The sequence below is a fragment of the Callithrix jacchus genome, chromosome 13, assembly GCF_049354715.1.
Source record: "Callithrix jacchus isolate 240 chromosome 13, calJac240_pri, whole genome shotgun sequence".
In the NCBI taxonomy this organism is placed as follows: Eukaryota; Metazoa; Chordata; class Mammalia; order Primates; family Cebidae; genus Callithrix; species Callithrix jacchus.
The window spans coordinates 91,423,937-91,451,392 of NC_133514.1; the positions used below are offsets into that span (position 1 = coordinate 91,423,937).

Sequence of the window (27,456 nt, forward strand, 5' to 3'; positions counted from 1 at the left end):
GTCCCTGGCACCCAGTAACTACTCCATAGGAGTCAAGGCGGGTCATGTCACATGCTATGTTCCGAGGCGCCCAGCTGTTCCAGGCTTCTGAAACAGTATCTCAACCGTTGGTTCAGCAGAGTGTTTTGAGTGCCTACTGTGCGTCAGCCACAATGTGAGTACTGAGTTATGTCCTGGCCTTGTGGGAATAGGACAAGCTCTTCCACGATGCTAGGGAGCAGGGATGTCAATACATAATAACTGATTCCATGTGAACCTTCTTGACCACCGAGGCTGATGCTAAAACTAATAGTTTCTTCACCGGATTCCTATTGCCATCATCTCATCTGATAGTCCTGTGCCTGTTTATGGACCCAAGAAACTCTTGCATCAGGTCCTGTTCATCTGATCCTCCTTTTGTTATAACTATCACTCCCCTCATCTCTTTATAAGTATGGACCTAAGGCTCAGAGAGATTAAGTGACTTATCCAAGATGACACAGTATTCAATGGATGGATTCAAAGCCAGAATTTCTGCTTTCCAAGCCAGTTGTGGCTGTCATGCTCAGCTCCAGGGGGATCATTCATAGGAAATGGACCCCCTGGAGTTGGGAGTGGATCTGTGCAGTATCAAGAAAACCCAGAGGCCTCAGGCCAGCAGGTGCAGTCAGAAGTTGCTAAGAGTGAGCCTAGGGCAGTGGCTCCCAAGCCTGCCTGGGAATTAGATCACCTTGGTGCTTAGGGCTCTGTCCAGACAAATTAGATCCGGATTGTTGGGGTCAGGCAGCAGCGTTTTTAAACCCCTCTCCCCTATTCCCCAACAGTCCTGATGTTCAGCCTGCAATAACTGCTCTAGTTCCTTGTTACTCAAAGTATGGTCCCTGGACCAGCAGCACAGGCCTTGTTAAGAGCTTATTAGTACTGGACTGGGAGCTTGTTAGAAATGTAGAATGTCTGCCCTGCCCCATATCAACATGAGTCAAAACCTGCCTGTTTTAATTGCAAACTCCAGGGTATGGGTGGGTAAAGCTGGTCTTGCAGAGGACAGAAGCCAAAGAATACAGATGTCATCCCACTTGGGCTCAGCGCTATTGTGGGGAGATTCCTCTGTGGGTGAGTAACGTGGTTTGGATGTATGTCCCCTCCAAATCTCATGTTGAAATGGGATTCCCAATGTTGGAGGTGGGGCCCGGTGGGAGGTACTGGATCATGGGCAGATCACGAACAGCTTAGCAGCACCCCCTTGGTGATGAGTGAGTTCTCAGTTCACGTGAGATCTGGTTAAGAGTCTGGAATCGCTTCTTCTCTCTCTTGCTCCAGCTTTCGCCACATGACATGATGGCTCCCTGTCACCTTCCACCACAGTTGTAAGCACCAGAAGCAGACGCCATCCATCACCGTGCTTCCTGTACAGGCTGCAAAACTATAAGCCAATTAAACCTATTTCTTTATAAATTACCCTGTCTCAGGTATTCCTTTGTAGTAATGCAAGAACAAACTAACACAATGAGGTTACCAGTTTCAGTGAACGAAAGTAGAGGATGCTGAGTTACATTTGAATTTCAAATAAACAACAAATAATGTTTTAGTATGTTCCATGCAATATGTGGGATATACATTTACTAAACTTTTTATTGCTTATCTGAAGTTCAAGTGTCCAGGGAAGGAGGAAAAGGGCAGGAGAGCCCAGAGAGGAGACAGAAGGGTGGGGTCACTGCACACAGTGGCCAAGAGCTGCTGGGACTAGTGCACAGGATGATGGGAGGTGGCAGGTATGAGCAATACTGTATCCCCAATCAGCCGCAAGACACGGCAGCCTCTTCCAGAAATCCCCTTCAGCAAGGGCTCTTCAGTTGAGCTTCTTTGGAGACCAGGGGAGGAGGAAGAGCCCACAGTTGCCCCCACCCTTCAAGGCCAGCCCATCCCCTAGAGACTGCTGACAGCTGGGAGAAGGGTGCAGGCTACAGGCCACCCGAGGTGCCCGCCCCGACCCTGGCTTTTGTTTTTAATGAGCCATTTCCAAGTGCTTCACTAGCAGGCAGGCAGGCATTGTTTGCCGCCAGCAGGGGAGTCCTGAGCCAGCTGTTAATGGGTTTCTCTCAGCTCGCCCTCCTCGCCTGGGGTCTGCACAGCCCCTTTGGATGAAAGGAGCCCTCTGCAGAGGGCATGGTGACCATGGGCATGGCAGCCTCTGTCCTCTGGGCTGTCAAAGCCTACCCCAATCTGCCTGGTGAATGCCTCCAAGAGTGCCAATTAGAGCTGGGACAAAATGTGTGTGATTTCAGAAGCCAGTGGAGTCTAGACACTCGGAACACAGCAACTTCTGCATAAAGCAGGTACCTGGAGAGCTGACCTTGAGAGGGGTACCAGTTGAGAGAAGCTCAGCAACGGCTGGAGTCTGCTGGGGGTAAATTGGCACACCAGTGCTGGATGAGGCTCACAGGGCTCCGGGAGTTTTAAAAATTCAAAACCCCAACAGGACACAGGGAAATGGCAGAAGGTTTTCTGCGGTCTAGTGAGGAAAGCAAACCTGCAGGATCACGTATTTGGATTCGCAATGGAGTGAAGGTCCTCCCCACAGGGACTCATGATGTCCAAGGTTGTCAGTTTCTACTCCCGCTCCCTGCAACCCCTGCCTGGTTTGAGTGCAAAGAGCACTGGCCTGGTACTCAGGAGGCCCCAGCTTTGCCAGCTACCAGTCTGGGGACCGCTCAAGAAGCACCTCCCACATTGGGCCTCAGTTTCCTCATTTTAGGCAAAGTGGGAGGTAAGGAGGTAGACTGGCACCTGTGTTCAGCTGTGAATCCCACACTCCCAGTAGGAAGGGCAGCTCCTCCTGGACATGGATAGATCAGCCTCTCCAGAAGGCTGCGCAATTGTGATCCACTCCCATCCCCACCCCATCCAGCTGTTGAGAGAATCTCTAGGCTGGGTGAACTCAATGAACCTGACCTGCTCTTATGATACTTAGGCATCTCAATTCGCTTCTTGCCCCCTACTGCTAAAGCATAACTCAACTGTAAAGATTTATAATCAAGGCCTTGGAGAGGCTCTGTAGGTAGAAAATAGCCCTTCAGGTCTACCTCAGCCTGGGAAGCACCCAGTTCCCGTAAGAAAGGATCAGCCATTTTCACTGTCCCCAAGAAAGAATTAGCCATTTTCACTGTCCCCACGCCTTTTGTCTTCAGAGAGCCCCAGCATCAACTCTGCAGCCCTAGAGATCTGGCAACAGGCTTCCCACTCCCCCACCCAGACCCTGGCTCACACCATCAACCACCTGGACCCCCAGCTCCTCCTGGGCCTCAAAAGTACACTCCCTTCCTCATGTTTTCCCTTCCTTACAGACAAAATAGAACTGGAAGTTTCAAAAGAATGTTACTAAAAATCTTCATGGAAAATTAACAGGAGGGGATTTGTTTTGTTTTCGTTTTACAGGATTTTGAAAAGAATGATTCTTCTATGTATGGGTTTGGGAGTAGGAGCTGCCTGAATTGGAGTCACGGCTGTCTACAGAGCCCAGACCCCATCTCCCCACCCCTCCTTCTCCACCCCCAGCCCCAGCCTAAGCAGGAAAACACAGGCTGTGATGATAGCAGGGAGGCTGCTGCAGCATGGGGATGATATCATCTGGATGTTTATCCCCTTCAAACCTTATGTTGAAATGTGAGCCCCAGCCTTGGAAGTGGGGTCTAGTGGGAGGTGTTGGATCATGGGAGTGGATTTCTCATGAATGGCTTGGTGCCATTCCTGAGACTGAGTGACTTGTACTATAGGTCACAGGAAAGCTGGTTGTTTCAAAGAACCTGGACACTTTTGCTCCCTCTCTTGCCCTCTGATGTGCCAGCTCCCCTTGCCTGCCATAAGTAAAAGCTTTGTGAGGCTTCACCATAAGCCAAGCAGATCCTGGTGCCATGCTTGCACAGCCTGCAGAACTGAGAGCCAAATCAGTCTTTTTGTAAATTCCCCAGCCTCAATTATTGCTTTATAGGACTAACAGAGAAGACAAGGAAGAGACCCTGTTCTGTGTGATGACGAGCAAGTTGCCACACCTCTCTGGGCTGCAGTCTCCACTCCTGTAAAATGGGGATATGTGTATCCATCACACATGGCTGCTGTGAGAATTGTATGAAATAATACATGTGACCATGTGTCTTGCACATAGAAGACACTCAACAAGCCAGGTGCAGTGGCTCATGCCTGTAATCCCAACACTTTGGGAGGCCAAGGCAGGTAGATCACCTGAGGTCAAGAGTTCAAGACCAGCCTTGGCCAACATGGTAAAACCCCTTCTTTACTAAAAATTAAAAAATTAACCAGTGTAATGGCACACGCCCGTAATCCCAGCTACTTGGGAGGCTGAGGCAGGAGAATCACTTGAACCCGGGAGGCGGAGATTGCAGTGAGCCGAGATGGCACCACTGCAGTCCAGCCTGGGTGACAAGAGCAAAACTCTTTCTCAAAAAAAAAAAGACACTCAACAAATGTGGCCCTTTCAGCAGGTTTGGCTAAACTCTGTTCCTAGCAAGACATCGCAGCTAAAGCTAAAGCCTTGGGTGAAGCAGGATCTTCAACTTGTGCCTCCGCTCAGCCCCAACCCCAGTCTCTGGCACAAGGCAGTGCCTACTATTTTGACCCAGGTTCCTAGGCCAGCCTCACCCAGATCTGATTCCAGAAACAAAACATCTCCCCAAATGTTCTGTGTCCTGATGACCCTGCAGCCCCTGCTCTGAGGATGCCAGGTCGAGAGCTTGTTAAAAGGTACACGGAGGCTCCAGTGTTTGGGGCTGATTGGATAGATTCCTCCTAAGTGGCTGCCAAGTGCCCAGCTTTACACACGGCATTTCAGTGAATCCTCATAGCAGCTCCATGTGACACATACTATTACCACCTCCAGCTTATAGGCGATACCACGCAATGCCCCAGGTCCTATAGCTACTGAGGGCAGAGCCAGTGGTTCTCAATCCTGGCTGACGAAAAGAATCACCTGGGGAAGCTTTGAAATATACAGATCCCAGATCCATCCCCAGAGAGTCTGACCCTGTAGGTCTGGGGTGGGCCAGGGCATCAGAATTTCAGAAGCTCCCAGAGTCATTCTAACATGCAGCCTGGGTTGAGACAGCTCGCCCCACATTCAGCAGTCCTTCCTCCTCTTCTGGAGGACGCCTGCCTCCCTCCTCACCCCCTGCCTGTCCCTGGGCCCTGCTGAAGCGCATGCTCACTAGCTCTAGGCCCAGCCCTTCAGTCGCCACACGTGCCCTCAGCTCCAAGGCTTCCAGACCCTCTGGATAAGGAAACTAAGGGCTGAGGTAGACTTGTGACCAGTGGAGGCCCAGATGTTTGTCTTCTGCTCTCTGCCACCCCCTACTGATGCTAGGAGAACATGTCACATGCTGGAAAAAAAAAAAAAAAAACAAACAAACTCGACTCTGTTTTCTTCCTCTCTTCCTCCCATAGGACTGGTTGGGAACCAACCCTGTCATGAGTCCTCCCCCCCACCCCATTTCCCCCATTCCTCCAGATGAAGCCGCTGGGCTAGAGGCCCACCTGCTTGGTTCTCGGGCGTCTGGCTTCCTGGAGAGTCCCTTCTGCCTTCCTGGCTGGTCAGGGAGGCAAGTTCCACATGCTGACCCACGCTCTTACAGGCTTTGAATCAGTGCTGGCATGGCGACAGGCTGTTCCTCACACTAGGAGGGTCACATCTGCAGCCCACGTCCTCCCTCTGGTCCAGCCTAGCTCACAGGTGCTCAACACTGGGCTTGGGCCCAAAGCCACCACAGCGTTCACACATTTGCCCGAACTGGGCCTTGCTGCATGCACCCCCTGGGGCAGGGGCAGTCGTTCTCAACAGCATCTATTGTCGCTGAATCCTGTGCCCAGTCCTCAGGCTTCCCATCCCTTTCATTGGTTGCTGATATTCAAAGAGTCTCTCCCCCACAAAGGCACTCCCGAGTGAGGCCCCTGCCGTCTTCTGGGGCCCTGGTGTGGAGGGGCCCAGAGCAGGCCCCTTCTTCCCAAAGCCAACATGTCACAGGTTCCAGCCTGTTCCCCTACCCTGGCAACCAAGCCAAAGGGCTCAGCTGCTGGAGTAGGTAGTGAGCACAAGGCCCAGCTGCATTGCGATGGGAGACAAACAGAAAGATCTTAGCCAGCATCAGAGAGTAAGGCCGATTTCTCCTACCATAGATTTTGTGTCAGTTAATGAGTATTCATGAACAATGCCAGAATGCCTGTGTGTGTGTGTGTGCGTGTGTGCGCGCGCGCACGCGCGTGCATGTGTGTGTAACCTTGATTTGTAAGCAAATCAGTGGGGCTTCCTCTGGTGCTGGTGGTCTAGGTAAGTGTGTGTGTGAGCTCATTGAGGTGTTTATTTAGAGAGACAGTGCAGTACAAGGTTAGAAGCAAGTTTTCTGGAGCCACACATACTATGTGTTTCAAATCCTGCCTCTGCCCCTTTAAGCCATATGGGTGTGCTCCTCAGCCAACTGCTCACCTTTTGTGTCTCAGTTTTCCCATCTGTTAAATGGGGTTAATGAAACACTTAGCAAAGTGCCTCACACAGAGAAAGTACTTAATTGATGTTAGCTATTATTATGACCTTGGCGGTATGGGGGGAGGTAAAGCTAAATATTATTTCACAGATGTTTTTTGTAGTCAAAAGGAAAGAACCATGGCACATACAACAGTATAGGTGGATCTGAATACATTATTAAGTGAAAAAGGTTGCAGTGATTATATAGAGCACAACAGGCTTTGAGTAAGGCTAAAGGTAATGGTAATGAAACGTATATTTTTAGGAATACATACCTAAGTGGAATGAAATTAGATAAAAAGAAAAGCAAGGGAATGTAAATATGGGCTTGAGGAAAATGGTTACCTGGGAGGCCCAGGAATATTTGGGTGTAGGCTTTTGTCAAATCCTAGCTTTGTTCTGGGCAATGGGCTCTTGGGTGCTTATTACATTAATAAAAACAACCAAGTAAATACATAATTAAATAAAGGCAGCCCACGCACAGAGCAATACAGAGACTGTCACGTGCCAAATATTGTGGTCAGATACCAGTAGTTCAAAAGCAGGGAAACCAGAAACAAATACACAGAGCGACTGATGCAGGCGAGAAACTCTCTGGGCTCTGGGTTTACATCAGTGAATAGAACAGAAAAAAATCCCCGCCTTCTGGGAGCTCACCTTCCAGTGCAGGGAGACAAGAGTAAGCAAAAGATAAAGTGTTGATATCAAGTGTGTTAGGAAGAGAAATGAGGAAGATTCAGGAGACAGGAAGTAGAGAGAGAAGGCTTTACCGAGAAAGGGACGCGCAGGTGAAGCCGAGAAGGAGACGGAGAGGGTTGTGAGGGTTTCTGGAGTGGAGGCCGAGCTTCCAGGCAGAGGGCACATCCCAGGCCAAGGCCCTGACCCAAGAGGGGCCTAGCACAGGGGGTCAGTGGGGAGGGGGTAGAGCAAGGGGGAAGATGGAGCAGGCTGTTTGGTTCTTACAGGCTGCTGTGTGGACTTGCATTGACTGAGTGATACCGTGGGGAGGGGCACTGGAAGGTCCTAAGCAAGGCAGGAAGTATCTGACACATGCTAGAGGATCCTGCTGGCCAAGGTGCTAGGAGAAGTGGGGGTGGAGGCTGGAAGGCCCAGCAGAAGGCTATTGTACTAATCCAGGTGAGAGAGGTGACAGCTGCCAGCACCTGAGAGATGACAGTGGAGGAGGTGAGAAGTGTCCAAACCCTGGATATCATGACACAGCTGCTGCTCTCCTGGGGGCTGCCAGGCTGACAGCCAAGGCCAGACACGCGATACAAAATCTACCCTAAATGCTACATCAGAGGCCAAGCCCAGTGAGCACTTCCTGTCTGCTTCCCTCCCTTGCAGCTCTGAAGGGCACCTGCCAGCTGCAGGAAGTGTGCTGGCAGCTGCGGCCCTGCTCCTCAGACCCTAGCTCAGGCAGCCACCATCTCTGAGTCTGCACGCTCCTTCCCAAGTCCTGCTCCAGCCAGCCTGACCAGAAACCCTAATCATCTGTGCAGCCAGGGGGCTGACTGTCCTTCTCCACCAAGGGTCTGCCAGCCCCCATGACTGCCTCCCTGAGCTCCAACCAGGGGTCCTGTTGTGTCCTCATTATAAGCCTCATTGTGGCCACCCTGTCAGAGCCCAGAAAGGTTTAGGTTTTATGTTGGTAATTCTCTACCCTGACTGCCCATTGAAATCACCTAGAGAAATTCATAAATCGTTGGTGCCTGAGTCTCACAGCCTCTGACACTTTATAATAGGGATGGCATACAGCCTTGGCACTGGAATTTTCTCAAAGCTTCTAGGTGATTCTAACATACAATCCAGGGTGGCCTGGTCTAGCTCCCCTGTCCCTCTCCCTTGTAGGTGCTTCATGCCACAAGCCTCCTTTCAGCCACTTGCTGTCCCAGACAAAGCCGGCTGGTTCACCCTCCACCGACGTGAGGCACCTGTGCAGAGTTTACTCAGCCCTGAGATGAGCTGACTGTACCCATGCTGGCAGGCACTGTGCTGGGTAGAGCAAGCACCCACCTACCTCACATGATGGGCTAGGAAGTGGGGACTTTTTGCAGGGCCACCTTGCAGCCTGGAGAGTTGAGTGCATACCCAGGACCACCAGCTTCCCTAGGCTGCTTCCTAAGGCCAGAAAAGCCCTGTAGCTCAGATACATGTAATCAAGGCTGTGCTGGACTGCTTTCCCTCCCCCACTCCTCCCCATCCCCATCCTTGCTACTTCAGGACTAGGACTTGGGATGCATTTTTATTAGACTTTTCCTAGGTGAAAATGGTGCTGGGCTAGGGGTGGGGAAACTGGATAGAGTGTGATTTACACTTCCCCTGCATCCTCACACCTCCCAAGGGCAGCCGGCCTTGGCAGCCTGCTCACAGAGCCACACAGGCTGTGTGCTGATCTGCCCAGCCGAGAGCAGCATCTCTGCATAAGCACCCCCATCTCAATCTCCAATGAGCTGGAGGCCCATTTGGCAAATGCTGATGCCTATAAGGTTCTGGCAAAGCCAACACTCAGAGAAATTACCCTTATTCCCCAGACCCCATTCATATCGGATCAGGCTGCCCCTATTATATTTTCTCTTTCCTCCAAGCAGCTCCTTTAATTCACACTTGCTTCTAAGTTCTGTCTCCAGGCCTCCATCCCTGCACAGCCCCAAACAAGAGAAGTCGCTTTCCCTAGATAAAGGCTTCCTAGCTGCCTCCTGCCCTCCTTAGAGATGATGGCCTTTATCAGATTAGGTTCCAGTGGACTTGGCTTGCCCATAGCCCTCCTATAAACCCTAGGCAGGATTTCTCAATCTCAGCACTGAGACTCTGGGTTGCTGTGTCAGGTGAGGAGAGGAAAGGAGGCTGTCTCAGGCACTGCAGGATGTCTAGCGGTATCCCTGACCTTCACCTACTCGATGGCAGCAGCACTCCCCTTCCCAGTCTGGGATAACCAAATGTCCTCTGGAAGAGGGTAGGCAAAATTACCCTGGCTAAGAAACACTGTGCTATAGCAATATGACTGGAAACCTCTGGAGGGCAAGGACCATGTCAGCACTTCCGAGAGACAGCTCAGTTGGTGACCAGTTCAGAAAGCCAAGCTCTGATAATCAAAAAATAATAGATGTTGGCATGGATGCCCTGAAAAGAGAAGACTTGTATACTGTTGGTGGGAATGTAAACTAGTGCAACCACAATAGGAAACCGTGTGGAGATTTCTTAAAAAATTAACAGTAGATCTACCATTTGATCCAGGAGTCCCACTACCAGGTATCTACCCCAAGGAAGAGAAGTCATTCGAAAAAGACATTTGCACTCGTATGTTTATAGCAGCATAGTTCACAACTGCAAAAATGTGGAACCAACCCAAATACCTGCCAATTCATGAGTGGATAAAGAAACTGTGGCATGCACATACACACACACGCGTGTGCACGTGCACACACACATACACATACACACGTGCATGTGTGCATGGACACACACACATACACACACATGCGCGGTCACACACAAGCATACACACACATACACACATAAACACACACACACACGCATGGAATACTACTGAGCCAGAAAAAGGAATAAATTAACAGCATCTGCAACAACCTGGATGGGATTGGAGACCATTATTCTAAGTGAAGTAACTTAGGAATGGAAAACCAGACATGGTATTTTCTCTCTCATAAGTGGGAACTAAGCTAGAGGGATGCAAAGGCATAAGAATGATACAATGGATGTTGGGGATTCAGGGGAAAGGGTGGGAGGGGATGAGGGATTAAAGACTACAAACTGCATTCAGTGTATACTGCTAGGGTGCACCAAAATCTCATAAATCACCACCAAAGAACTTATTTAACCAAACACCACCTATTCCCCAAAAGCTTATGGAAACAAAAAATTAAAATAAAATATCCATTTAAAAAAAAGAAAGTCAAGCTCCACATTAAAGAACCGTATGGTGCTGTAAGGAGGGCTAACATCTCTGGGCTTCAATGTCACCCTCTGGCCAATATTTGTCCAGGGCTGGCACTGTGCTAAGTGCCTTCTGTGGATTTTCTTATATAATCCTCACAGTCCTCTGGGGAAGGCTTTGTGCCTATTTTACAGCTGGAGAAATTGAGCCTGGGAGAAGTTAGGCAACTTGCTCAGGAGCACACAGCAAGACAAAGCGGTTTGACTTCAGAGCCCACGGTCTCACCCATGTGGGTCTGATCCACGGCCTGCACTCCCTCCCTTAAAGCAGGGGGTGGGCCTGAGATGACCTCCAAAGTCCTCTGCAGTTCTATGACTTCTCCATTCTTTTGATTTTGCTAAAATGCAGGTTCACTGGGGGTCCTGTATTCTTTGTATTTCCCTCCCCTTAGGACACGGCTTGCTCACACTTTCCTTCACCCAATGATTTAACATGCTCCTACTGTGGGCTATGCACTGTGCCAGGATTGGGGGATTCAGCTGTTAATGAGGTACAGAGTTTGCCCTCCAGTGAAGAGGCAGATATTAAACATCTACTTATGATGCTATGGTCTGAATGAGGGTATAGCCCCAAAACTCCTATGCTGAAACCACCATCCTGAAGGTGATGGGATTTGGGCCTTTGGGAGGTGATAAGGTCATAAGGGCAGAGCCTTATGAATAGAATTAGTGCCTTTATAAAAGAGGCCCTAGAGAGCCACCTTGACCCTTCCACCATGTGAAGACATATGGGAAGGCACCATCTATGAGAAAGTGGGTCCTCAGCAGATACCGAATCTGCTGGCACCTTGATCTTGGACCTCCCAGTTTCAGAACCACAAGCAGCAAATGTGTTGTCTGTGAACTCTCAGTCTATGGTATTGTTACCACTGCCCAAACAGACTAAGACACATGTAAATGGGGGCCCAACCCAGCCCAGAGGACCAGCGAAGGGACCATCTAGCTACTCTCTAATGGGTGAGCAGGAGTCAACCCTGAGAAGGTGAGGGAAGCCATCACCCCAAGAGAGTAGTGTGCACACCACCCTAAGACAGGAAAGAGTGCTATGTGCTGAGCCAGTATCTGGGGGCTCAGGTGTCAGTGAGGCACGGAGTTTACCCTCCAGTGAGGATGCAGATATTAAACATCTATTTGCAACTGTAAATAAATGAGACATTTGTTTACAATGGTGATGTTATGGTTTGAAGGTGTGTATACCCCCAAACTCACATGGTGAAACCCTAATTCCTCAAGTGACGGTATTAGGGCCTTTGGGAGGTTCCTAAGGGCAGAGAAACCAAAAGGGAAGAGGATGCTAGAGGAGGCAGATGAGGGGAGCAGGACATTTTGGGCCCTGATAAGAATTTCTTGCCTATATCCTAAAAGCAAGAAGAACCTACGAGAGGGTTTAAATAAGAGAACAGCATGCTCAGATCAGCATACTTAGCAGAACAGTTCCTGAGTGCTGTGTGAAGACTAAGTTGGGCTGGGGATGGTGGTATGAAACGCAGGCGGACCCGTCTGGGCTGGTCCAGGGGAGGTGGTGGTGAGCTGGACCACAGGATGACTCAGGAACAGAGAGAAGTGGCAGAGTCCAGAGGCATGAACATACAAAGCGGTCAGAGCTCTGGATGCGGATGTGATGCGAGAGAGTGCGTGGAAGCAGGGCTGGCGGACAGAAGGACAACAGAGCAGCTTACAGGACAGAGTCAGTCCCCAGGGCTGTCGGGACTACGTCAGGAGCTCCCTTTGGCCACAATGAGTTTGAAGGGTGCTATGCATGGCAGCATGGGATTGAATGACTGTCACTAATTGATTAATTGATAAGTGATCCTGAGACCTCTTTCTAAGATGAAACTCACTTTGAGGACCCTGACAGGCTCAGATCCACTCTAGACAAGCACAGATGAAAAACAAAGAAGGCACACTGCAACAGGAATGCCTTGAAGGGAAAGAAGCCACATAATGGAAATCTAAGTTATTATTACTATTACCTTATCAGATCTGACAAGATCAGAGTCAAAGGTGGGGCCACAGCAGCCTGCAATGCAATATAAATGGGATCTCGGGTGGCAGTTGGCCATTGCATTGATTCTTATTCACTGAGGAGCTAAATCACAGGACTAATGTGAAACATGTGTGAAATACCCCTTTTTCATGCACCAGCAATGAAAGACCTTCACAAATCTGCAGCCAAGTGAATGTACTTAGTGAGTAATAGGAATGTGCACATGGGCATCATTTTATGATGCCAGCTTCATCAAAGCCTTGATTTCACACTGAAGAAACGGCTCCAGCTCCCCAGGGAGGTAAGGAAACGCCAGCACAAGGCCCCAAGTTGGGAAAGTGACTTTTGATTTGATACCCAAGGCCTGAGGATTTAAACAGCGTGCAAAACACCATTTGGTTGCTTCTAGAACCACGGAATGTCAGCGTGGGAAAGTATCTCAGGTCATGCAGCTCACCTGTGTGACAATGGTTTGTGTAGGGTCACCTAGTTTGCCAGCAGCAGATCAGGGACTAGAATCCATCCTTTGACTAGTCCTGGCCACAGCCACTCCTACCACGGGATTCAGAACCCATAAGTCTTCACCAAAACCTCAGTAGGAAATCACAGCAAGACTATTTCTAACAGCCCAGGAAGGCAAGCAAAGGACACTGTATCTTGGCAAGCGTTTCCGTTAAAGTGCTGGGGGGCAGAGCATAAGAATCTGGGAACAAAGACTTGTTCACTGTTTATAGATGACACATATTCTACCCTTTTTTTTTTGAGACAGAGTTTTGCTCTGTCACCCAGGCTGGAGTATAGTGGTGGGACCCTGGCTCACTGCAACCTCCCGGATTCAAGCAAGTCTTCTGCTTCAGCCTCCCAAGTAGCTGAGATTACAGGTACACGCTACTATGCCCAGCTAATTTTTGTATTTTTAGTAGAGACAGGGTTTTACCATGTTGGCCAGGCTGGTCTTGAACTTCTGACCTCAAGTGATCTGTCCATCTTGGCCTCCCAAAGTGCTGGGATTATAGGCCTAAGCCACCACACCCAGCCTCTACCTATTTCTAAAAAAAATTGGGGGTGCCCTGTAATTAAAAACACACATGTACAGACTGACATCAGACTGCAGAATTGTTTTTAATAGCAAACAAACTAGAAATGACTCAACTGTCCCTCCATAGGGGGCTAGTTAAAGAAACTCTGTTTGGCCGGGTGCAATGGCTCACTCCTGTAACCCCAGCACTTTGGGAGACCGAGGCGGGCAGATCACAAAGTCAGGAGATTGAGACCATCCTGGCTAACATAGTGAAACCCTGTCTCTACTAAAAATACAAAAAATTAGCCGGGCTTGGTGGTGCATGCCTGGAGTCCCAGCTACTCAGGAGGTTGAGGAGGGAGAATTGCTTGAAACCAGAAAATGGAAGTTGCAATGAGCTGGGATCTCGCCACTGCACTCCAGCCTGGCGATAGAACAAGAGTCCTTCTCAAAAAAAAAAAAAGAAACTCTGTTCATGCATATAGTGGAATACTACAGAGCAGTTTAAAAAAAAAGAAAGAAAGAAAACTAAAGAAATGTTGTACAAATATGGAGCTATTTCTAGGATACATAGTTAAGGAAATAAAAAAGCAAAGTGCGGTATATACAATAGGCTACATTTTATAGGGTAAAATCGAAAACTAAGAATACATACTTAAATTTCTGGGTTTTAGCACAAATAAACTCTGGAAGAATAAACTCAAAAGTAAAATAAAGGGTTACCTATGGAAGCAACAAGGGCAGAGATGGAAAAGGGCAGAGGTGAGGGTAAGAAATCTTAGCGTATACCTCTGTAAAAGAATTAGATTTTAATGCTTTGCCTATTCAAAAATTGTGATCCAACTAAACACAAGAGGAAATGCAATAATAACACAAATTATTGCAGATGCAAGAGCCAAATATTGCTCCCTTCTGCCTTCTCAGAAAAACAGATGCAAGTGGTGCCATTCCTGGGATTCCACCCTCACATCAGCCCAGAAAGTGGAGGGTCAGTCAGCAGCCTCTGGCCTGGAGGAGGAAGGAACAGAGCTCAGAGAAAGCCTGGCCAGCCAGGCAGTCTGCCCAGGGTCACAGTGGCCTGGCCTCTCTGTCTCTTTGTGGCAAAGATCAGGAAGGCTGGATGGCCTGGGACCTGAACCAGGCCAGTTCCACTCAAGGCCTGCCCTTCTCTGGAGGGCTATGCCTATGTCTGCTCTATGACCCACCCCTGAATCATCATCATCCCAGCTCCTGATACCCTGTGGTTCCAGGAACGACCATACTGTACCAAGCACAGTGTTCAAATTCTCAGGCCCCTACCTACCCAGCACACTTGATCCACAGCCCATCCCACCCTCCCAGGATCTTCCTCACTGTGTTCCCAGTCTCCTTCCCAGCTTTGGCCCTCGTGCCAAAATTCTGGGGGTGCAATGCCCCAGACCCTGGTATTGCTTAGCCACAGTACTTAGAGAAGAATCGCTGGACATGTGAGAGCTCAGGGCCCTCAGCTGGGGATGGAGGCTTTGGCTGTGCGAACATGTTCTTCCCCTCCCTATCTCTTCTCTGATCCCTTCCTGAGAGGGAGGGGGGCAGCCAAACAGCAAATACATTCAAAGTTACTGCTACCACCCAGATGTCCATAAATGAGGTCAAATTAATTCTGTCTGATTAATAAATTATGTCCATATTATAGAAAACCATGTTATAAAGAATTACGGCCATATATATGAGCATTTTTTTTTTAAATATATTAAGTGAAAACACAAGTTGAAGAACATCATATTTAGTCTAATCCCATTTGTGTTTAATATGCATCTGTTTTCCAGACCCATGGTAACAGTGTGGATACAGACAGTGACATGGATGTGGATATGGCAATTTCCTAAATTGTAGACAGTGATGATCTGTGGTGACGGGGGGTGTCATCACAAGTTCCTTCACTCTCTCATAGAAATTAAATACTTCTATGGTGTTATTTTTTTCTTATACAAAGCAGTTATTATTTTTGTAATTTGAACAAAGATCTTTCAAATTGACTGCATACCTACTATACACCTGGTTGTGCTGGCCCAAATTGGTGTTCAAAGTAACTCAGAGCCTCAGGGGAGGAACTCCCCTCCCAACCCTGCCCCATCCATCAGATGGGGACCTGAGGCCCAGGAAGGTGTGGTGACTTTCTTAGTTGGGAGGACGCAGTGAGTTCACGGCAAAGCTGGGCTGGAACTCATAGCCTTGTGCTCTTTCCATGTACCGCGTGGCCTTAAAATGAGCATATATTTGGGGGATGGAGGTTGCTGATGTTCCTGGGAGGGAAAAAGCAGTGGAAATATCACCCCCCACAAAAAAAACTAGATTTCACTTTGCAGGACTCATTACATGGCTGCCAGGTCAATACCACCACTTCCTAAAAGTCAACCATTGACTGATGGAAGATTCCAGACAAGTGTTCATTTAAAGATGAACCATTAACCGTAAATCAAAGCCCAGAGTGAGTGCTGAGTTACAAAACTAATTAGAATAAGTGGGTAAATGGATGGCTGGTCTCAGTCCCAGTGGCCACCTGACTGTTATCCACCAGGGCTGGGAGAAGATACATTCTCTAAATCATAAAAACAACGCAGGGTCAGGGAAGGCTTCTTTAAGAAGTCTCTCTGTAATATAAAAATAATCACCACCATCTCCTCAAAAGGCAGCCAAAATGGCAGGGAACACATTGATCAATTAACAAGCATTATTTAACCTCTTATTCCACGGAGCTTGGACGGCCCAGCTTCCATTTGACCACCACTTTGCAACACAGAAAGGCTTTAACTCATCATCCTGTTGGATCCCCTGTGCCCTGTTGCTGGTATTTTTTAACCTTCATTTTTGTGTCTGTGGAGGTGGTTAGTGACATGTTCAGGGGTGTGCAAGGCTGACTGGCAGAGGTAGGCGCTGCTGCTGCCCCCATGCCACAAACAAACAGCTTCTGGGAAAGTAAAACAACCAAAAGTACAACCCCAGCCAGTCTAGAGTCAGTGCGGAGACCTGTCGCCCTCCCAGACCACCGGCACCACGATGCAAACACATTTTGCTGCCCTGAGATTTTTGTCATCTGGGTGCAGTTTGTGTATGTGGGTTATGTGGGTTTGTACATATGAATACACATGCGCGTATCTTTAGTGTTTGATTCTTGGTACTCCTTGAAGTATCTGTACCAACACTGTCCATTAGCGTCTTGCTTTAGCGTCAGTAGAACAGGCAGTCTATTTCCATTTAATAGATGAGGAAGCTGAGGTTCAGCGCATCTCATCCCATGTCTTATTACTCCTCAGTGGCAGAGTGGGGAGGGACAAAAACTAAAAATTGTTGAGGGCTCACTGGCATCAAGAGCTGTCTACATCATCACATTTCATACCTACAACAATCCCAGGAGGGAGATGGGATTTCCCCACGTTACACTTGAGGACGGTGAGGCTCAGGGAGACTGTGTCACCAACCCCAAGTGGCAGAGCCAGAACTCAACATCAAAGCTGAGGTTCTGTGGTTGCTGTGCAAGTCCACAGTGGGGGTCACCTCTTTGCCAGGCACTGAGTAAGTCCTTTCCCAGAATATCAACACTGGCAATAGCTTATGCATAGCCTTCTAACAAGCTCGGAGGGAACTAGGCTCTGTCTAGGGCTCTTGAGAACAGGACATGGCCCAGCATGTCTTTAAATCCTGGCATGGCCTAGAGCAGGGTACCTGGGCATGGGATGTACTTGGTTGAGGTCCATCCTTTTCTAGGGCCTTCCCTTTCATTTCTGCTATGCAAATTCAAGGTCAATGTGGGCTTTTACGTAGCAAGAGCTCATGCCTGCTATTCAAATCCTGAACAACTCCATGCATACTCAGTGAGGTGAGTCAGTGCCCCCAAACAGCAATTTGCACCCAAGAAATGGGGCCAGCTTCCTGGAGTGCCTCAGATCCCCTCACCTCTGCTCAAGTCACCACTGCCAGCCTTTTCCAATGTTTCCACTAGGGTCTGTCGTCTCTCACTGCCCTTAGGAGTGATGATGATGATGATGATGATGATGATGATAAACATTTCCACATGAAGGCTTGGGTGTCTGAGTCATATTTTGTTGCTTTGTCCCAGTGGTTTCTATTTCTTTTTAACTTAAAAGAGAGGGCAGGAGTGAGTGAGTGTGGGCAGGATGAGTAATCCCAGCCTTGCTGGGTCCTGGTGGGAAGAAGAAAATGAGGTGGAGAGAGAATGGAAGAGAAGATGGGAGTGGCTGTGAGGGCTGGGCAGGGGGAGCATCTACCCCAGCTCTGGATAGGGAGGACTTGGGCCCACAAGTCAGATAACACCAAAATCCAAACAAGGTTTATGTGCTCAGCTGCAGAACGTGGGCGTGGGGAGGCGAGGGCAGTTTTCCAACTGAGTGATCCATAGCAAAGGGAGAGCCCATCTAAATCTGCCCCAGACTTCCAGGTCAAGGGTTACCACCTCCCGGTAGCCTTAGCACACCACCCCAGCCAAGAGTGAGCCCCCTTTCCTCTGAACCTGAACTGCTCATTTGTCCCGTGGGCTAGATGGCTTTGCTCGCCCCTATCCCTATGTATTTTCATTGCTTCTCCAATTCCACCATGAGTTCCCAAAGGACAGAGAACTTGTCTTACCGCCTCTGTGTCTTAGACGACACCCTGTAGACAGAGCCAAGCTGCATGAGCCTTGAGGAAATGTTTATGGACCAGAGTCTCAGGAAATGGCACCAGATAACAATCACACAACTTATCCTTCGATCTTAGGCTTTATGCTGTACAAAGCCATGTCACATTTTTGTAAGGTAGGTGACAAGTGATAGAAAGTTCATTTTACAGATAGAAACACCGAGGCTCACACAGCATGAAATCTGAGTGACTGACCAATGACTAGTGAGTAACCAGAAACAGTTCTGGAACCCAGGCTTTTAACTTTACTCTGATTTTCCTTGGAGGGACTTAAAGTTTCCATCTCCTTTGAAGCACATAGCAGATAATTTTGGGATATGCTGCATTACGATAGCCCATCCCGTATAAGAGGTACAGTGTATATTAGCATCACCAAGACTCTGAAGAAATCTTTTTGGCTTAGTTCAGTGCAGCCTTCTCCCTTTTGCATGGGACCCTACTGCATTCTGTACTGAGGAAATATTCTCCTCTACTCTCACTTTCCTGAAGGGTAAACCATGCTCCCAGGACAAGCTATACATTATTGGCAGAGAAAGGCTTAAGCTACATAAACAAAGCTCTAATGGTTAAATTTCAGGGCTCAGCCAGCTAGTAAGAACATTTCCACTACTCTTTTTTTAATCACTGAAATGTTCAAACAGACACAAAATGTTTGTGTATGTTGTTCTCTAAAATCTTTTATTCTGAAATTTTTTTCTGAAATATTTTATTATTTTTTTTTTGAGACGGAGTTTTGCCCTTGTTACCCAGGCTGGAGTGCAATGGCGCGATCTCGGCGCACCGCAACGTCCGCCTCCTGGGTTCAGGCAATTCTCCTGCCTCAGCCTCCTGAGTAGCTGGGATTACAGGCACGTGCCACCATGTCCAGCTAATTTTCTTTGTATTTTTAGTAGAGACGGGGTTTCATCATGTTGACCAGGATGGTCTCGATCTCTTGACCTCGTGATCCACCCGCCTCGGCCTCCCAAAGTGCTGGGATTACAGGCTTGAGCCACCGCGCCCGGCCTGAAATATTTTAAAGAAAATTCTAGACATATGTTGTCTGAATTTATTTCAGCATATGACATTGCTACAGTATCCTAAAAAATGAACAGTAATTCCTTAATATTTGATGGAATTCTCTCTAACATGTCCTTCTACAGTAGGTTGACTTGAATCAGGATTCAAATGAGACTCATAGATTGCATTTGGTTGGTGTATCTCTTAAGATTCTCTCAATTTATAACAATTCCCTCTTCCCCATCCCCTTTCCCCACTGAACATCAGCCATGTTAGATAAATAAGGTTATTGGTCCTGTGAAGTTTCTCCTGGCCTGAGCTTGGTGATGGCCTCCACAAGTCCTTGGCTCTTGTATAAATTGGTGGTTAGAGCTATGGCTTCATCAGCATTGCTTTAGCTTCATGGCAAGAAAACATTATGGTGGGTGCAGTGTCCTTTCTTTCATGTGGCAGCTGGCTGTCCCTCTTGTAGCAGAGCATATATTGATTTGTGGGTTTGGATGGTGGAAGGCACATCTTTTTGAGCAACTGGGTCTTCCTAGTGTCTCCAAAGTTGTATTATATTCTAGAATTTGGTTCTAAACACATCTCTAACCCAGGATTTGCTAATTTTCTAAGATCTCATGGAAGATGCTCTCCTACCATTCAGCCCCAAAATTCTATCAGGCTACCCTTTCCTAGTCTGTTTTCTGGTGACCTTTTACCTCTCCTTTGTTTGTTGTTTTTAGAAAAGCCATTTTCCAATTAGCAGGCGAGCCAGGACCTCATGTTCCCTCCTGGCCAGCCCCTACTGGTGACTCTATGGGGTGAGCTAAAGTCCCAACAGTCCATGGCTTCCTCCCCCTTGTCTCTTCCTTGTCTCTTAGAAGACAAGTCAGAATCTCAAGGAGAATAACAACACATAGTTGAATGTGATAAATATGCATCCCCAATTTTTAAAAACCAAATTACGCAAATCAAGCTTATTCTGAGAGGTTCGTTTTACCAGGGGTCTCTAGTGCTCCAATCAGCATAATTAAATAGTAAGATCTCTCTAGAATTGATTGTGGTTTTCACATTTTTTTCATCCAAGGACCATTTCGGCAAGATGGTTTTAAGCTAATAAGAACCCCCAAATTAGAAACTAATTAAGGAGATGGAAAATACAAATGTATTTGTTTTTAGTCAGGTACTATTTTTATCAGAAGAATCATGAAAAATTAAAATGGTTAAATACTTATATGAAGGTTGTCAGTCAAGGGCAATGTCGCTTTCTTCCTCTCCCTGCTGCAAAATCTAAGGTGATATAACAGAAGCTGCTCCCTCTGGACTCCCAGGAAGCAATAAAGAGACTAATTTTCAGTGAGGAAAGAGTGCTGCCAGAATTATCTCGAATCTTTGGCAAGTAAGATCCACAGCTCCTTTTACTTGTAGAGTGCGTGTATACCGGCAAACAGGATTAAAGCATTGCAGTACAGGCTCTCATGCCCATTTAATAGAGGGGAACATTGAGGTCTGGGGAACTTAAAAGACCTGCACTGGGTCACATAGCAAACTAAGAAAACGCCAGGTCGATAACCTTATCCAAATGTGCTTGAGTTTGTGACACACACCCCTGCACTGTCCCCCAAATGTACCACAGCTCATCTTTTGAAATAGATGTTAAGTCACAGTGACACTGGTTTGAAGGACTCTTTTAGGATTCGTGACAGCCTTGAGAGCTCAGGCCCCAGGAGAGCCAGCAGGAAGCGGCAGCCAGCTGCTAAAGGGGGCGGGGCTCTTTAGTCCAGAGAGGCAGTAACACCAGTGACCCAAATACCACTGCGGAGAGTATCAAAGGCGCATTAACCCAACCACACACAGTTGAATGTGGACCCAGCCTTGAAAATGCTGTCTCAATGCCGGGCCTGGAGAATTTCCATTTGTCCTGCAGACTTTTGCCCTGATTCCAGTGCAGCTTAAGCCCAGTTACTCTTCATGTCACCCACCTGCACCTCCTGATCCTACTCCCTCCATGCCTGGCCCAGGGGACATGGGATTTGCCTGGATCCCCCATTCCCTATCGCAGAGTCCTCACCAGACCCATACCAGGGAGACAAGGAGGAGCTACAGGACTTACTTAGATCCACAGCTTGCTCCCAATCCCAGGAAGGATGGACTATGAGCTTTCACAATTCTGGGTGGATTCCAAACTCAGGAGGACTGGCTAGAGACCCCACACACACAATAGGCTGAGGGAAGTAAAGATGTCAGGAAATGCTACTGCTGCCACTAACACCCTGATCCTTCCCCTCTCCCAAAGGAGAACAAGAGGAAAGGGGTTAATTCAGAGGTGTGCATCTGGCGGATAGAGCACCTGGAGGAGCACCTCATGGAAGCACCTAGTTGAGTTCTATGGCAGCACCATCTGCCATGAGATGCCAGGAGAAGGGGCATCTTTTAAATCCAATCTACAGCCTCAAACTCAGCTCCCAGACCAGAAAGCAGCCCCAGGTAGGAAACTAAGAGTCTCAATAACATTTGATAACTTTACAAAGGACCTTCACATACACTATCTCACAGGAGGCTCAGGAAAACCCCAGACAGCAGGAAATATTTAACTCATTCTTCAGATGGGGCTGGGCATAGGGGAATCTGGTCTCGTGGCCACCAGCCAGGTGCCAGCTACATGTGTCAGGGCGCCATGTCAGTGACTCTGTATAGCGATTACTGCTTTCTGCTGTCGTTGGGGATCAGCGGCCAGAGCAGCCATTCACAAGATAATAAAATGTGTACTCCTTCCAGTTCCAGAAAGAACAGCCATATTTTGTGACAATATGATCTGGGCTCCCTACCCTAAGGGGAAGTTATCTGAATTTTTCTTTTTGGGAAAAGAAAGGGGATATGGTAAGGTAGGAACAGGACTTTGTTTCAAAGACTGAGGCTGGGAAGCAGGAAAGAGAGGCATAAAGGACATGGAGCTTTTAGAGAATAATTCACCTCTAATTCTTTTAGAGAATTGGGGTGAATTAGGACCTGGAGTGGCTGGCAACCCTCACTCCACTGGAGTTCAGTGCCTGGGTGCCATCGCCCCCCTAGAAATAGGGTCCTGCGCCCTCCAGTTTCCCCTGTGGCAAGCTGGCATAGATGGAGCGCCAGCTGGCTGCAGGGGCCTGCCTCCTCCAGCTGACCACACAGGTCTGGATAAAGGGGCACCAGAAGTAACTGTCACCCCCTGGGGCTAAGGCCCAGGCCTCACCCCGCCCTATTTTTGCTGACCTTCAAAGCGGCCCTGTTCTCATGCAAAGGAAGAATGGAGAAAGAACTACAGAAATGCCAATTAGGAAACTTTCTGCTGAACTTAGCCAACAGGAAAACTCAAACTTGTTTTCATTTGATTTAGGAAAATAAAAAGAATTATTTCTTGAAATTGAGTGTCACAGAGCAATTATTCATTATTTTATTTAGTCCTCATCGTTACCTAGTAAGATAGAATTTACTAGTTCCATTTCAGGGAAGCTTCTGAGGCTCAGGGACCTTCAGGAACTGCCTGAACGTCCCACATCCAGCAAGTGGCAGAGTCCTAAACCCAGCTTCTGAGACCTGCAGTCAGAGCTGGTTCCAGAGAACACAAGTCACCATCTAGAACAAGTGATTCAAGACATCTCTTATTATTCAACAGAATGTCCCCAGAGAGTCATTACAGACATTTCATAAGAAGGGAACATAATAGTAAATCCTGCTGTCTAGCTCAGGAGAGCCCTGGCCCCTGGGTGCTCCTTGGCAAGATATTCGAGAGTCTAGATCTGTGCTATCCAACACAGTTGCCATTAGCCAACTCGAAATGTGCCTGGTCCAAACTGGAGATGGTGCTGTAAGTATAAAATACACTGTAGACTTCAAAGACTTTGTATGAAAAGAATGTAAAATATCTCATTCATAATTCTTAGACTGATTACATGTTAAAATGATACTAAGTTAAATGAAATCTATCATTAAAATTAATTTCACTTGCTTATTTTTACTTTTTTAAATGCTGCTACCGGAACATTTAAAATGACACACAAGGCTTGCATCTGAGCCCCGCCCCCAATGGCTATTGGGCCGCCCGCTCCGGGGCACAAGTCTTGCCTTGGCTTCTACACATCCCTCCCTCTGAGTTGGAAGACGAGGAGTCAAGACTCTCCAAGCATTCGGAGAATGTCCTCTTTTCTCAACACTTCTCTAAATTCCTGGACCCACCCCTCTTGCCTCCAGTCTCCCTGTGTGCCCAGCGACTGCCAAAGCACTTAAATGCAGTCACCATTTCCGAGTGGTAGGGTCCACTTTAAACCACATTTTCTGTGCCCAGAGAAATTCTGATAACCAGGTTTTCAAAGCCCAGGCCCCCGACCCTGTCAGCAGTCAGAATCCCTGGAAGTTAAAAGGTGCTTCTCTCAGCCTTCCTGGCTCTCGCCCCCACCAGATTGTGAGCTTCTCCAAAAGCAGAATCGTGGAAACAAACTAAACGTATTGATCACTTATTGTGGTGCCAGCTGCTGTGCTAAGTGTGTGACATGTTTTATTTTCTTTAATTCTCCCCACTGGACTATGAATGAGATTAGAAGCTTGAAGCCTCCAAAGACCTGGGCCGGGCTCTACACTCCCTCCCCTGGGAGCAGACCGCAGCTCATTCTCTGCATTTCCGGCAACAAGTACAGTGCTCAGGGCACAACAGGTACTCAGTTAACATTGGTAACATAAAAGAAGAGCGTTAAAACAGACCCAGTCCTTGGCTCTTTCTGGCCTTCATCAGGAGGTATGTTGCCCCTCAGCCTCCTAAGACTACAAACTTGAAAGTCCTCACCCACCTACCTCCAGGATTGGATATTTTCTGCCCCTACCCAGTCCCCCATCACCTCCCACCATGATGCTCCCCAGGTTCGGCCCTGCCCACGGAGGTGGGGTCTAAAGATAGCCCAGGGCCAGTACATACAGGTCATATTTAGACTCAGGCCCCTGTGGAGCTACCAGCTCCCTAGCTCAGCCCCTCGAGGCATAGCCATTCCCTGACCATCCCTGGCCAGAGACCCTGGAGCTCAATTCTTCCTCCATTTCCTTATATAGACAGGAGTCCAGTTGTGAGCCCACCTAGTGCCTGTGGTTGATCCACTTCCTAGAGCTGGGCTCAGCTTTCTAGATTCCTTCTTCAACTTACTCTTTCTGCCTAATTTAGAACAAGGCCACCCAGAAGTCCTAATGTTCTGCCCCTCTCCATCCCTTGGCTCTGACCCTGGGGACCCTGACACTGGCCTGCACTGAAATGGAATTTACCACACCCTCTTGGGCATCCTGCCCCAGACCACTGGCCCTTCTCCCCTTGCCCCGGTCAGTTTCTCAAGGCCCCAAGCTACTTTTGCCTCCACCCCAGCCTACCATTTTTCCCACAGTGGAAGCTGCCAGGGTGGTACCTCATATGATGCACACAGTGGAAAGCGGAAAATCCATAGGAATAGGCTCTGCCACTGGATCAGAACTCACCCTTAGGGTCTCTAGCTTAATGGCTGGCCCTGTCCTTCTAGTCTCGAGGCCCTGCCTTCTAGGCCCTAGACACTTGCTTGATGCTTCCAGGCTTGCCTGACTTCCATCAACTGCTAGACCCAAGGAATCTGACAGGCCCCTGCTGTCCTCTACAGACCCCTACTCATGACCTCAGCCACCTTTGATCATCTGCTACTTGCCCAGGCATTCTTGAAAGAATGGAAGACACAAAGCCTTTTTTTTTTACTGGCAGGACTCACCCACCCATCACCACACCTGTCATTTGAGACATCCGAACCAGACCTGAAGGCCTCCCAACCACTGAGGTCTCCAGATCTATCCCTCACACCCCATGGATGCAATGAAAGAGCTTCTTTACTTCTTGCTGTCTCTGTTTCTCCACTGGCATGAACACTGTTTCCCACAGAAGCTGATGGGGAATAATGACTTCTTGATTTGCTACTCCAAGTTCCTCAAATACGACATGCTACATCCATAAAGGCATCAGACCTTCCCATAAGGCATAGGAAGTGAACCCATCTGATGCTAAATCTTCTGGTGCTTGGCTCCAGCAAGAATATGGGGCAGAAACTAATAACTATAAAGCTTCCATCTATCATCTTATCAGGACTTAGTGTGCTTTGTTTGCATAGTTATCTTCCCATGGGTTGACATTTTATGCTTACTGCAAGCTGATATATTCTCCTACCTGCCATATCATTCATAAAGGATAGACGAGCCTCAGGTTCATTACCTGTCATTACACCATGTACATGTCGCCAAGGGCCAAAGTATTGATTCTTCTTGGATCTCCCCAGCAGTGCAGCCTCCCAGTGTGAGGCTCTTGGTCTAATGGGTGTGGATTCTGCTCATGCCTCAGGCGCTGGGTGGACTCTACTCCATCACTTCTTGCTCTTATGGCTAACCCACTCCTCAGGGACGGAGAGAGCTTCTGAGCTCCCAGCTGCTTCAGAGGGGATCTGCAGGAAGAACAGAGGCCTCCATCATCTACCAGGGCCAGAAATACATGTCCAGGTTTTAGCTGTTCTTGCAAATTCTAGCCATCCTCCTCTTTCTCTTTATTATTAGAGCCTATATACAGTTCTTTATGACTATACCAACTCTATCTCATCCAGGGTTTTCACTGACGGTGTCCTGCCCACCAACCCAGGCTCAGGCCTCAACACACACACCCACCGTACACACATGCACACATATGCCCTTCATTCCTTTCCTTCCTCTTCATATTTCCTCTCATCTGCCTGAAAGACTCACTTCTAATCCTGCATCCAAACCCTAGACGTCGTTCAGAGTTTAGCCCAGATTGACCAACAGAAACTCACACTGTTCCATCACCCCAGGAAAGAGAAAGGAAGCGGATGTTCTCACTCCAGCTGTGAGATGTACATAGAAGTGCAAAGACACATCTATGTGGAAACTTCCGCAACTTTTCTAGCCCAGGTCCTCCAAGTGAGGCTTCTGGTGTTCTACACTCTGGGGGGCTCCAGGTAGGATACTGCACCTATGTGTGATGACGACCATCTTTTCACAGCTCTTTATCCCAGAGTGAGAGACAGAAGTGGAGACACAAACCTTGCAGGGATGAGGAACAGAGACACCGGCTCCACGGAGCCATCACATTTCCTAGGCAAGATTGTGGCTTATGCTCCATCATGAGGGGCCAGAGTACTTCTGGCTGAAGCAGCCTGCCCCAGCCTGGAGGTCTGCCCATCTCTGGACAAGTCCAAGCTGGCTACAGCCCTGCACCTCTGACCAGGCACAGCCTCCAGCTCTTGGGGGTGAAAGGGATGGGCTCCTGGGCTGCCCACCTGGCTGTGAGTCTCAGCTCCACCCCAACCACAGGCTCCTCTTGGCCTCTGTGTGCCCATTGCTGAGAAGAGGCTATGGCAGACAAAGAACCTCCACCAGGATGCCAAGCATTGCAGACAAGAGGACGCCCCAGGGACAGGAATGACAGTGGCAGAAGAAGGAAGGGACACATATATAATAATTATAGACTCTTCAAGCGGCTTTTGCATCCATTGGATCCATTTAGTTTCTCAGTAGTTCTGTTAAGGGGTGTTTGAAAGATTAGGAAACAGATGCACAGAGAGGTCGAGAAGGTTGCTAAAGGTCACACAGTAAGTAAGTGAAACAGTCAATCATCATTCTTTCCAGCTAGCTCTTTGGTCCTCGGTTCATTTCATCTTCCTTCCAAGTCACCTGGAGGGTGGGGGATGAGTGGGAATGGGAAGGAGATGGGGACACTGGCTGGCTTGCCCTGCCATGAGGGATGGGGAGAAGGGGAGAACAATCATGCTTTTGGTTTCTTCCCTGATAGGAGAGTGTAAGAGGAGAAAGCACAGAGATAACGGAGTGATTAATAAGAAAGACAAGAATGCAGAGCCTTCTAGTTAACAGGAGCAGCTCAGGCACAAAAAAATTGGCCGAGATAAACAGCCACTGCTTTGGGAGAGGCCAGGCTGACCTTGAGCCTCCCAGCAACTTGGCCCTCTACAACTCAGGCTCCAAGTCGCTTCTGTGCAAAGCAACAGAGGTTAAAGCCCCTTTGAAAGAGAAAAACAATTATTATTATCTTCAAAAGGCACACATACATTTCATATACTCTTTATGTATGGGAATATATTCTTAAGTAATACAAATGAAAAAGAAACATAAAAGTCTGCCCATTTGACAAAAGATCTCAGCTGCTCCTGGACAATGGGATTATCTGCTTGATTCCAAGGCAGCTCTTTTCTTGAGATAGAGAAACTCACAACCTAGGACATTCCTACCTAGCAAGGAAAGGCAGGGCCAACCTCCTTCTGGAAC

General features: G+C 48.1%; 1 protein-coding gene across 22 annotated transcripts in view; it reads right to left on the minus strand.

Annotated features, from left to right (window-relative positions):
- Window positions 1-27,456, minus strand: part of ZBTB7C (zinc finger and BTB domain containing 7C) — a 388,369-nt gene that overhangs the window by 291,561 nt on the left and 69,352 nt on the right. For 14 of the 22 annotated variants that reach the window (XM_078346938.1, XM_054244167.2, XM_035270990.3 and 11 more), the window contains one exon: window positions 25,379-25,604. The exons of 5 other annotated variants lie outside the window; for them this stretch is intronic. The gene's annotated coding sequence lies outside the window, so the exon portion shown is untranslated. Of the gene's footprint in view, window positions 1-25,333; window positions 25,605-27,456 lie in introns of all 22 variants that reach the window. 3 more of the 22 variants (XM_078346941.1, XM_078346944.1, XM_078346936.1) reach the window with 1 other exon arrangement.